Consider the following 10,055-nt stretch of genomic DNA (forward strand, 5'->3'; position numbering starts at 1 on the left):
GAAATTGCCTCCTAAGAAAGAGGGGGGCACCTGCAGTCTGCGAGCTCATTTAGCTGAAATACATGGTGTGTCAATACGAAATACGCCCACAATGTATGTTCGCGGCGCGAACCGGTATGCACTTTAGACGCCGTAAAAAGCGAGGATTTTTAGGATGCTCGTGGTTTATAAAGTCGAGCTATCTCGCGACAAAGATGATGCCTTTTATTCCGACATCTTAAAGCAAAAGACCACTTGCAAAACATGGTAGTAGCGCTTCCTATGTCAAACGCGAGCTCGGTCTCGCAGACAGATCTGGAGCGTCGCTCGCCTCAATCTTTGTTAGCAAATAAAAACAGATCTCTTTTTAAAAGTCTCTTTTCTTGCGCATAGGAAGGGAGAGTAACCCATTGAAGGGGAGGTTGCCCAAAGCATGGGCGACTATGATTGGGTGGAACAAAGAGGGGGTCCTCTTGGTGCTGACAAACAGCCTTTAACTTCTCTGAGATTTTGACGGAACCCGTGTCAACAAAGCCAGAATTACTGCATGTAAATATTGGTGAGTTTCTTCTCACCGTATCTATCTTCTTTTTTATTGCTATCTCGTTCTCTACCGGCCTTTGTGTATCTCTCTCTCTCTCTTTCTTTTTATTTCGTCATTTTCGCATTTCATTTCGATCGTTCTTTTAGGCCCATCAAAGCACTCAAATTTGTTGCGCACTGATGCCGTTCACTCGCTGCAACGTTTTACCGATCGTGATTGCTGCTGCCTAAATCCGTGAGTCCCAGGATGAGCTACACAACTAGAAAGCTGTCTGAAGCTACAGTCAAATACAATGTTTACCTGCTTTTCAAAAAAGAGGCGAGATTTGGATTAAACAGATTTGTCATCAACATCGGAATCTGCAACTGCGAGCATTCGCGAACCGGTGGTCCAGCAGACGCTATCGCCTTCAACAGAATCATCTGATCAGTCCATCAGTGCCGAGACTTTTCTAATCCCTTGAGCAACTAATCCGAATGACCTCGGGACCTACGCCGGCAAGTCCGTAAGTGGGACTAATTCGGGATCGTTACCCTTCCGTTACCCAAATTTGTGGGCTGAATTAATCAGTTTAGATTGCAATTTATAATTATTTAATAAAAATGTTTTTGTACATCCGTTTAGATATTTAGGTCCATGATTTTAACAATTGTTAGGCAGCTGTACATTACTGGAAGATTTTTTTTTTTTTTTTTAAGACTACCCAAATTACTTTGCCTCCAAGAAGACGCGTTTCTTTTTTCATACACGATAGCCATGAGAGGCGCGGCCATGCGGCAATGCAGCACCGGGAGGTCACGTGGTTGGCTCGAACAGCTCGCGTTGCGTTGCAGGAGCTGTAGCTTTTGTCGTCTGCGGAGTTGCGTGGAACGAAGTATACGGTAGACAACTTGGCTTTCATAAAGACCTACGCTTCGCCAATTTCGCGATTGGAATATAATCACAGAGAATTTGTCCCGCGAATAATTCACCCCATGGTAATGACTATGCCACGGATCATGAAAATGTGTGCTGGCAAAATAATTCCGAAACGGAACCATTCCCGAGTTACCCGAGGGGCACGGCAATATTAACACAGCACGCCGAAGTTCGTTTAATCGCAAGCTATAGCTCGGAAGTAAATAAAAAAAAAAAATATAAAGTTTTTCTAATTCTCCTTTTTCCCCTCCCCTTCCCCCCGCAAACCTGCGGCAGATCAGTTATAAAAGATGTCTAACCCCCGCCCCCCCCCCCCCCAACACACTCACATACACAGCATTCCTGGGTGCGCAGCTGTCTCAAGCATCCTATATATACCCACACAGCCACTCTAAACCACCTTCTACGCAAATATATGCTTTGTTGAAAGCATTTTGAAAGACGAAGACAATACCGCTCGGTCTCTTGTGAATGTGGATGTTCCTTATATTTGAAAATTCTTTCAACAAAGGAAGTCGTTGCGTAAAAGATGGTTCGGAATGGTTGCTTTTCATTTTCTGCACCACAGACTTAGGCGCCAAATGACAAAATCCCGTCGGTGACGCGAGAAGTCCGATACTATTGTCTTTCATCATAGCGGCCTAGAGCCCTGATAGCTGCAGCTCAAAACTGCAGCCGCCTGTACAACTTCAAAAGAAACCGAAAAGTGACGGCGCTATGAGTATCAGTGCGGTGTGGTCTGCGCACCTTATTGCACAGCTTGTCGCGCTTGCGTGATATCGCGCGCAAGCTTCCTCTGCTTGACGCTTTCAGTACCAACGTACAGAACCAGGACATGCGAAGCTTGGAAGACGAAGCTCACGAACCCTTGTAGAGGCAGCGTCGCTTTTAATGCTCAGAAAGCCAGTCGAAGCGCTAGCGTCGACTGTAGGTTTCGACCCAGAACTTCTTTGCCTCAGCCGGAGAGACAAGCTCCGCAACAGATACGAAGCTTCTACTGACGTTGCGTAAGTCTTGTGCTCTTTCCCAATGAAAGGAATTGCACCATAGACTCCTACAGTAAGTGTTTGGCGTGGCTGCTTGGCGGAGTTGACAGCGCACGCGGCTGCCACTAGGAAGTACTAAGTTCAGACTCCTCTGACACATTTTTTTTTTTACAAATGGATGTTCGCGATGAAATCTTCAGTGTTGTTTACTTTACTATCGTATGTGCTGGTTAAAAGCTTCCTGGGCGTAGCGCTGCGTGAAACTGTGCTTCGGGTGAATCACCCTTCCGTTTTTGATGCAGGATGAGATATAGCCATTTTGCACTTTATTGTAGTCATTCTAAGCTTCCGCACAAACCTTTGTTTTTATTTGTGATTTTTTGCTAGAGTGGCTTATATCGTCCTTTACTTTACAATGTTCCCGTGAAGACCACGACGATTGCCCTCATGGTGATGACTACAAACACAGACGTTACACGACTAGAGAACAATATAGATGACTGTGACGAACGGCCTCAACGAGTGACGACAAACAATGGTGAGCTGCGACGAAGGAAGTCGAATTATGAAGTGAAGTCACGACGACAAGAGACGGCGACACATGACGTCGAGGGACTACGGCATGCAATGACAATGCTATAGTGACGACGGTTCGTCGGTGATGATGGCCAATGACGAAGACCCATAAACAAGCTTAAGACGAAAGCCAAAGACAAAGGTCAATACGGCAAAGTTTCTACGGCAAAATTTAAACAAGCTAATTTCGACGATTGCAATTTTCCAACAAAAATGACGGAGAGAGACGATGAACGACGACAATGACGACGTGCTTGGCTTTTAATGATAGCAAGGCCACAACGAGCTTACGACCTGTCCAACAGTGAATATGGAGCCCAATTTTGTGTGTCCTTGAGCAGCACTACTTTTTAAGGTTGCCCGTCCTTTGTTAAATAGGAGGCCCTTATTCTAAGTGAACGGCATGCCGCGTACTTGGCGTAGTTAGCAGTGCACGCGGCTGCCATGCGGAAGTAGTGGGTTCAAACCTCTCCGGCCCAATTTTTCCTTTTACTGACAGTTGAATTTTTTTGTTTAGCTCCCCCTTAAATAGAGCGCAACTCTCTTTCTTTAGGTGACCAATGACTACTGCAAGAATTCGCCTGGTCCAGGCATCGATTGTGGGTCGCCTCGAAGACTAGCGGAGCGCTACCCCAACTAAACTAACCAAAAACTAAACATAAGTAAGAAAAATAAAATTAATGTTGGCAGTTGTTTCCGGTCTTTGATCGTAAGCACCGCAAATTTAAGCTGCTAATAAATGTTAATAATGAGGAATAATAATTTTAAGGAAACTTCCTAAGGGGGTCAAAGATGAAGACTGATGGCAACCGTTATGTGCGTTTTATGTGCTGCGGTTGTGCGCATCGTTCCATTGCGTGTTGATGCCCATCGTTGGTTGCATCAAGCGGACGCGAATAATGACCTGTAGCGGTCTCGAAAAACAATTTGACTGCCCTAGGTTTTAGTTTTGTCTTTAATTTTAACTTTTTAAAACAATATACCCATATAAAACGCAAAATAAATCGCTTTTACTTGTTCATGTCTTCTGGAATGTTCGTTGTTCCGGAGCGTGGAACCTGGTTTGGAAAGACTCCAACATATATGCCCCCCCCCCCCCCCCCCCCCCCCCCTTCCCCCGAAATGGAGATATGCATGGAGATTTGGGTTCTTGCGGAGGCGAAACACGACGACAGCGAAACTCGACGACACAGACCACCCTTATACGCTAACTAAAAATCTGAAGAATGCCAATATTGTCACGAATGACTGGCGGAGAGGCGGTTAGTGCTATAGGAAACTAAGCGTTTAACAGGGGTCAACTTCTTCCCAAAACAAAACGACGAAGAGGTAGCGTCGCAGGCGTCCAAGGTCAGCGGAGTAGCACGATCGACCGCAAGAGCGAAACTGACCCTGGACCGCCACGCGAAGTACCTTTGGTACCCTCGTTGGTTTCTGGAACATTCGGCGTAGAAAGTTCGGGGTGTAGAACATTCAAACCTCGATCAGACGACAAGGTTCTCGATGTTACGAGCACGCTAGGTGGAAAAAACAAATAAAATTAGCTTCCGCTTTCAGGAATCGAACCTGGGGCCTCCGCGATATAGCCAAGCTCGGCAACCATTCGGCCACGCTCGCACTCTCTCGGCGACGCGCGTGGCTATATGTACAGGTTCTGACACAAAAGGGAAGAGAAAAGGAGAACTTGGGGGGTCTTTGCAAGGAGAGAGCGGTGGGGGCAGGGAAGAGGGGGAGGGGGGGGGGGGGAAGAACAATCGGCCTCAAGCTAGGATATGCCCGAACATTTTAGACATTCCTTTCAAAATATCCGGAGGAAGGGCAGAACAAACTGCCTTCCCGATTTCCTGAACAGTCCCGACGAGAGCGTTGAAAGAAAAACGCTGAACCCAACGATAAAAATGAAAAAAAGGAAACCACGAACCAGTTGCTTGCGTGCATTTTCTGCATGCCGTGTACTTGAAAAACGTGAAAACGTCATCCTATGCGCAAGCTTTCCCCTGATGCTTCTCCTGTCACGAGGGTCTCCGCCGTGCTGTGAATGGCCAGCTCATATGATGCCGCTCTGCCGCCGCGGAAAATTCCCAGCCTTCAGGAACCGCGCCGTTCTGCCGCTGCGGCTGGCCAGAGCGCCAAGGCGGTGGGAATCGCGCCGCTCTAGGATCAGAATCGCTGCAATGAAGCACGCATTCGACTTAATTTGTCTGGCAGACGGTTACTTCCTGGTTAGCTCAGTAAGTAGAGCTCTACGCTAGTCATGGAGAGGTCGTGGAATCGATGTCCGTTCTAGGATGTTTTCAAGGACTGCCTGTCGCATAGAAGGCAGAAGTTGCGCTTCAATTCCGGCAGATGTCAATTTATTGGTGAACGCTAGCGGGTCTTCATTATCAACCGAAATTCACAGCAAGAATGTTGGCGCCCGACGACAGCGTCGATATGGTCCCTCGTGGAGCGAGCCCACTGACTTCCGGGACTTCTGCGCTGAAATTGGGCCACTCAACTGTAGAATAACCTTCCCCCGAGTCCCCTGCACTTCCCTACAAGCAAAAATGGGGTGCTGTCTTTGACTAGAGGGGGAAAACGCGAGATCCCCCCTTTCTTTTCTTGATTGCTGATTGCTGTGGCGCAATGCTGCGTCAACGTTGCCGCGTTTCGAAAGGGGGGCCCGGTTCAACTTTCTTGTGCTGCGTTACCGCGGAAACGGCAAGCGTCATACCGTAAGCGAGCGCTTCCTGCCGGAGGTGCACAATTTTCTGAGGAAACGAAGTCAAACGACAATGCGAGGGTGCGAACTAAGAGCAACGCGTCATGGAATCACGCACTTGCAACTACTTACGATCGAGTGCGTTACAACCTTTTGTGATATCTTTCGATGAGAAAGCATACTGGCTTGGTAGCTTCAAGTATAATGTGACCCTAGAAAGGCATTGAACTAAGGCGAACGTTTTGCACTATTTGCAAAATTAAGTGTACATGCTTTTTATGAAAAAAACTGTTGTTTATTCCAGAGTCAAACGTTTTTTTTAGCTAATGTTTAAAAAAATGTGGGAAATATACGGAAGTGTCAAGTGTTTCACGGATAGTCAAGAGATTTACCAAGTATGTAACTGCACTTTTTTAAAATAAATACGGTACACGGTGGCAAATCTACCCCATACGACAACATATATGTTTCGGATCGCGCATGGCCAAGAGAGCGTGGAGTATAAATCCGCACGTCGGGGGGACATGATGGACGGTACCTTCTCCTGTTGGTGTGAAGGAAGGTGCGACAATTAATCGCTGGGTAGACGACAGCGCGCGCATGCGCGGAATGCTTCTAGACAAATGTACATTATTATTTATCAGCTGATTGCGGACTCCTGATTAGTTCTGAAGTTTGCGTCGTGCTTCGTTGTATCAATCAGGAATCATTGTTTCAGAGATTAACAAAAAAGAAAGCCACGTATATTACTCAGCCTCCAGAACAACCCTGCTTCCCGGCCGACAGGTGCCACCGACTCGCTTCCTTCATCGGCGTCTCCGGGAGGGAAGGGGGGGGGGGGGGGGAGGGGGGGAGTCTAGCTTTTTGTTAGCATGCCTTCACCAGAAACTTCAAGCATGATCTTCGACAACTCTGGTGATTAGTACCTATAGTGATCCGTCTTACGTCATGGAGACTTGTACTACTTGTGGAGGGAAAGTAGTTGACACGCAGGCAAAGTTTATGGCTATGGCTCGACGGCACATTCATGCGACCTTCTTTTGAATGTCTTGTTGTATACACTGCTTGCAACAGTAAATTTATTAGAAGGCTACCAGGCTACATAGAAGATTCTTATACTTGCTAGAGCCTAGTGCGGTCTTTACAGCAATGACTGGTATAGATATTCCTTTGAAAATATGAGGGACAATGAGGACACCTTTCCAGAAAGTATTGTTAATGTATCAAATTTATATCGAGCAAGCTTCCATATTATGACCTGCATTTGACTAATGCGAACGTTTCGCACTATTTGCAAGATTAAGTGTACGTGCAATGTATGAAAACTGGCTCATATACCACAATTAACAATTTAAAACGCAAAAAGAGAATTCGTTTTTATATATATTTTGTAATTCTGCCTTGGCATTGTTTTCCTAATGTTAATATGTACGTTCGAGTGCCCCACTCCTCTCTCCAATACCTTGACAGGTTGCATCGCCATTTGGTACCCCCAGCTTGTGCGTACTTGAACTTCACTGTGTTTCGTGAATTTCGCGTACGTTTCTTGTCGTACATTTTGCACATTTTGTACTTGACCGTGTCTTTTGCTGTAAAAAAGACATCTATGGGATATAAAAGCTGAGGGCACGTCAAGCCTCCACTGAGGATTTTTCCTCCTTTGTTCCGTCATGAACACTTTTGATCCACTAATTAAAGAATATGATTGGAATGAATTCCTATCCTCGGTTAACAGCACAAACTTGTACTCAGTGTTTGTGGACATCATTAGAAATTTTCGGGAGTTATCGATGACTGCTATATGTGTTAAAAAACGCAAACCCTCACTGCCTTGGCTTACTTCAGATATTATTAACAGTATAACGCAGAAAGAACAATTGTGGAAGAAGTTTAGGCGCTCTCCCAACAATGCCAATCTCAAAATAGAATGTAAAATACAAAGAAATAGGGTGAATGCCCTTATTCGATCAGCAAAAAGAAAATATTATGCTAAAAAGATTGCAAACGCACGTGCTCATTCCAGAAAAGATTGGTCAAGTGTCAATGAGCTTCGTGGACATGAAAAAAAGGTCTCGACAGAGACATTGAAAAAACATTTCGGGTCGGACTTGACCTCTGCTGTCAATGCCTTTAATGTGTTCTTCGCGGATTCAGTCGCACTCTCGGTAGACAGTGATGAGGATCCTGCAGACGGCACTTCATCTATCTCTGATTGCGCTTTTCTTCCACCTCTCTCAGAGCCAGAACTGCGGTCATACCTATTCGCCTTCGAGCGCTTTAGGTCGGCCGGTGTCGATGGAATAACAGTGCGTGACTTATGCCGAAATTATGACTCTTTGAAGAATGTTCTCCTTCTGATGATAAATAACTTTCTCAAAACTGGAGAAGTTCCAAACGACTTAGAGCTGGCCATGGTTATTCCACTGTTTAAGGGTGGAGTACCAAACCAAGTTTCATCCTACAGGCCTATCTCAATATTGTCCTGCATTTCACAAATCTTGAAGAAACATATATTTATTGCTATGTCTGGGTTTCTTGAGAAATAGTATAATTTCGCCACATCAATACGGTTTCGTCACTGGTCGTGGTACCATTAATCTTCTTGAAGAATTTTCGGACTTTCTACACTCTTCTTTTGAGTATTAACATGTTTGTGTGCGCACTCTTTATCAACGCTGCCAAGGCGTTCGATTCCGTAAACCATAATATCCTCTTAGACAAGCTCTACAGGGTGGGCTTTCGTGGCCCATTTGATGCATTGTTAAAAAGTTTTCTAATAAATCGTACCCAAGTTGTTTCAGTTGGTAACGTACGCAGCTCCCTCGCTTTCCTAACTTCCGGAGTTCCACAAGGCTCTATTTTGTCTCCATTATTTTTTAACATCTACGTAAATGATATTTCAACGTCAATCACTACTTCTAAAGTATTTCAATATGCCGATGACTACCCTTATACTTTCTCGACATCTAGTGGACGAGCGCGGAATTGAAATGCTTCAGATCGATGTCGCTAAAATAATGGACTGGTTTTTTGTCAACAAGCTTCGGGTAAATGCTTCAAAAACGAAGCTGGTCTGCTTTCATAGCCCTTTAAAAAATGTAAGCTTGACTCCTCAGCTATTTCTCCACAACACCAATTGCTCATGCTCTAACTGTAGACCTGTTGAATATGTTAGCTCCGTAAAATATTTAGGTCTTCACTTCGACAGTGATCTCTCATGGAACTCTCACATGTCATATATATGCCAACGATTGGGAACTGTCTCATGTCTGCTTTACAATATCAAATCGTTTCTACCTTTGTCAATTAGAAACAACATTATGCACGCGTTAGCCTATAGTACACTAAGGTATGGCATAAGCGTATTTTTTAACTGTCCACTCTTTTGGCACTCAAGAATTGATCGTACGTTAAAGGGAATTCTGAAGAGTGTAGCATACAACACACACCTGTCATCTAGTACGAGCTTGTTTGCTTCACTTAAGTTACCGTGTTTTCATTCCCTCTTTCTACAAACACTATTTTGGCGACACTTCTGGGAGAGTGAGTTTAAGGTCTCGGCCAGTCCATCTCGCGAGCTTAGATCTGTTCTGCGTTTTCAATCTCCTCGAGTGAGAACTCACTATGGCAAAAGCATGCGTTCCTTTTATGTGCCGAAAGTTTTTAACGAGGTTCCAGCTGCTCTGCTTGCCGTTACCTCAAAAAAAAAAAAAAAAAATGCTGAAGACCTCTTTGAGAAACATGTTCGCCAATGTGGCTAGATAGTGACTTTCCCATGTCGTTATTTTCCTTTTCTTTTGTAGTATGGTGCTCTACGTGCTTTTTGTGGTAATCTCTGGACATGTCAAATGACGACTGCATTTATTGCGTGAAGTTTTTTTTTGTCTTCGACCCGTTGACTGAATGATTTTCTTTCTACTAATGAGTGTTTTTTTTTTACTGAACATATGAAATATTTGAGAGAAAGAGTCATGAATTCGAGTACTCTGTCTTCGAATGTACTCTTACAGTGTTTAAAAATACTCATGCCTGAGTGGTTTTTCTTTTTAATGTTATGACTTTAATGATTGTAATCGACACAGTGATCAAGACAACGTTTGCTATAGTTTCATCTTCACAGCTTCACCCAAGTCACTGACAGGAACATTCCGACTACATCCTGTCAAGTGAATCATTTGTATGTTCTTTTTTTTTCTGCACGTGATGTTATTCCGTGCGAACTTCCTTTTTTGTATTTTCCAGTGAAGGGTCTGGTCCCACAAGTCCCTGATGGCTTTGATCGGACCCGATACACAACTGGCTATACCTGCACTACTGAATAAATTTTATTATTATTATTATTATTCCGATA

The sequence above is a fragment of the Ixodes scapularis genome, unplaced genomic scaffold, assembly GCF_016920785.2.
Source record: "Ixodes scapularis isolate PalLabHiFi unplaced genomic scaffold, ASM1692078v2 PGA_scaffold2__306_contigs__length_199485367, whole genome shotgun sequence".
Lineage (NCBI taxonomy): Eukaryota > Metazoa > Arthropoda > Arachnida > Ixodida > Ixodidae > Ixodes > Ixodes scapularis.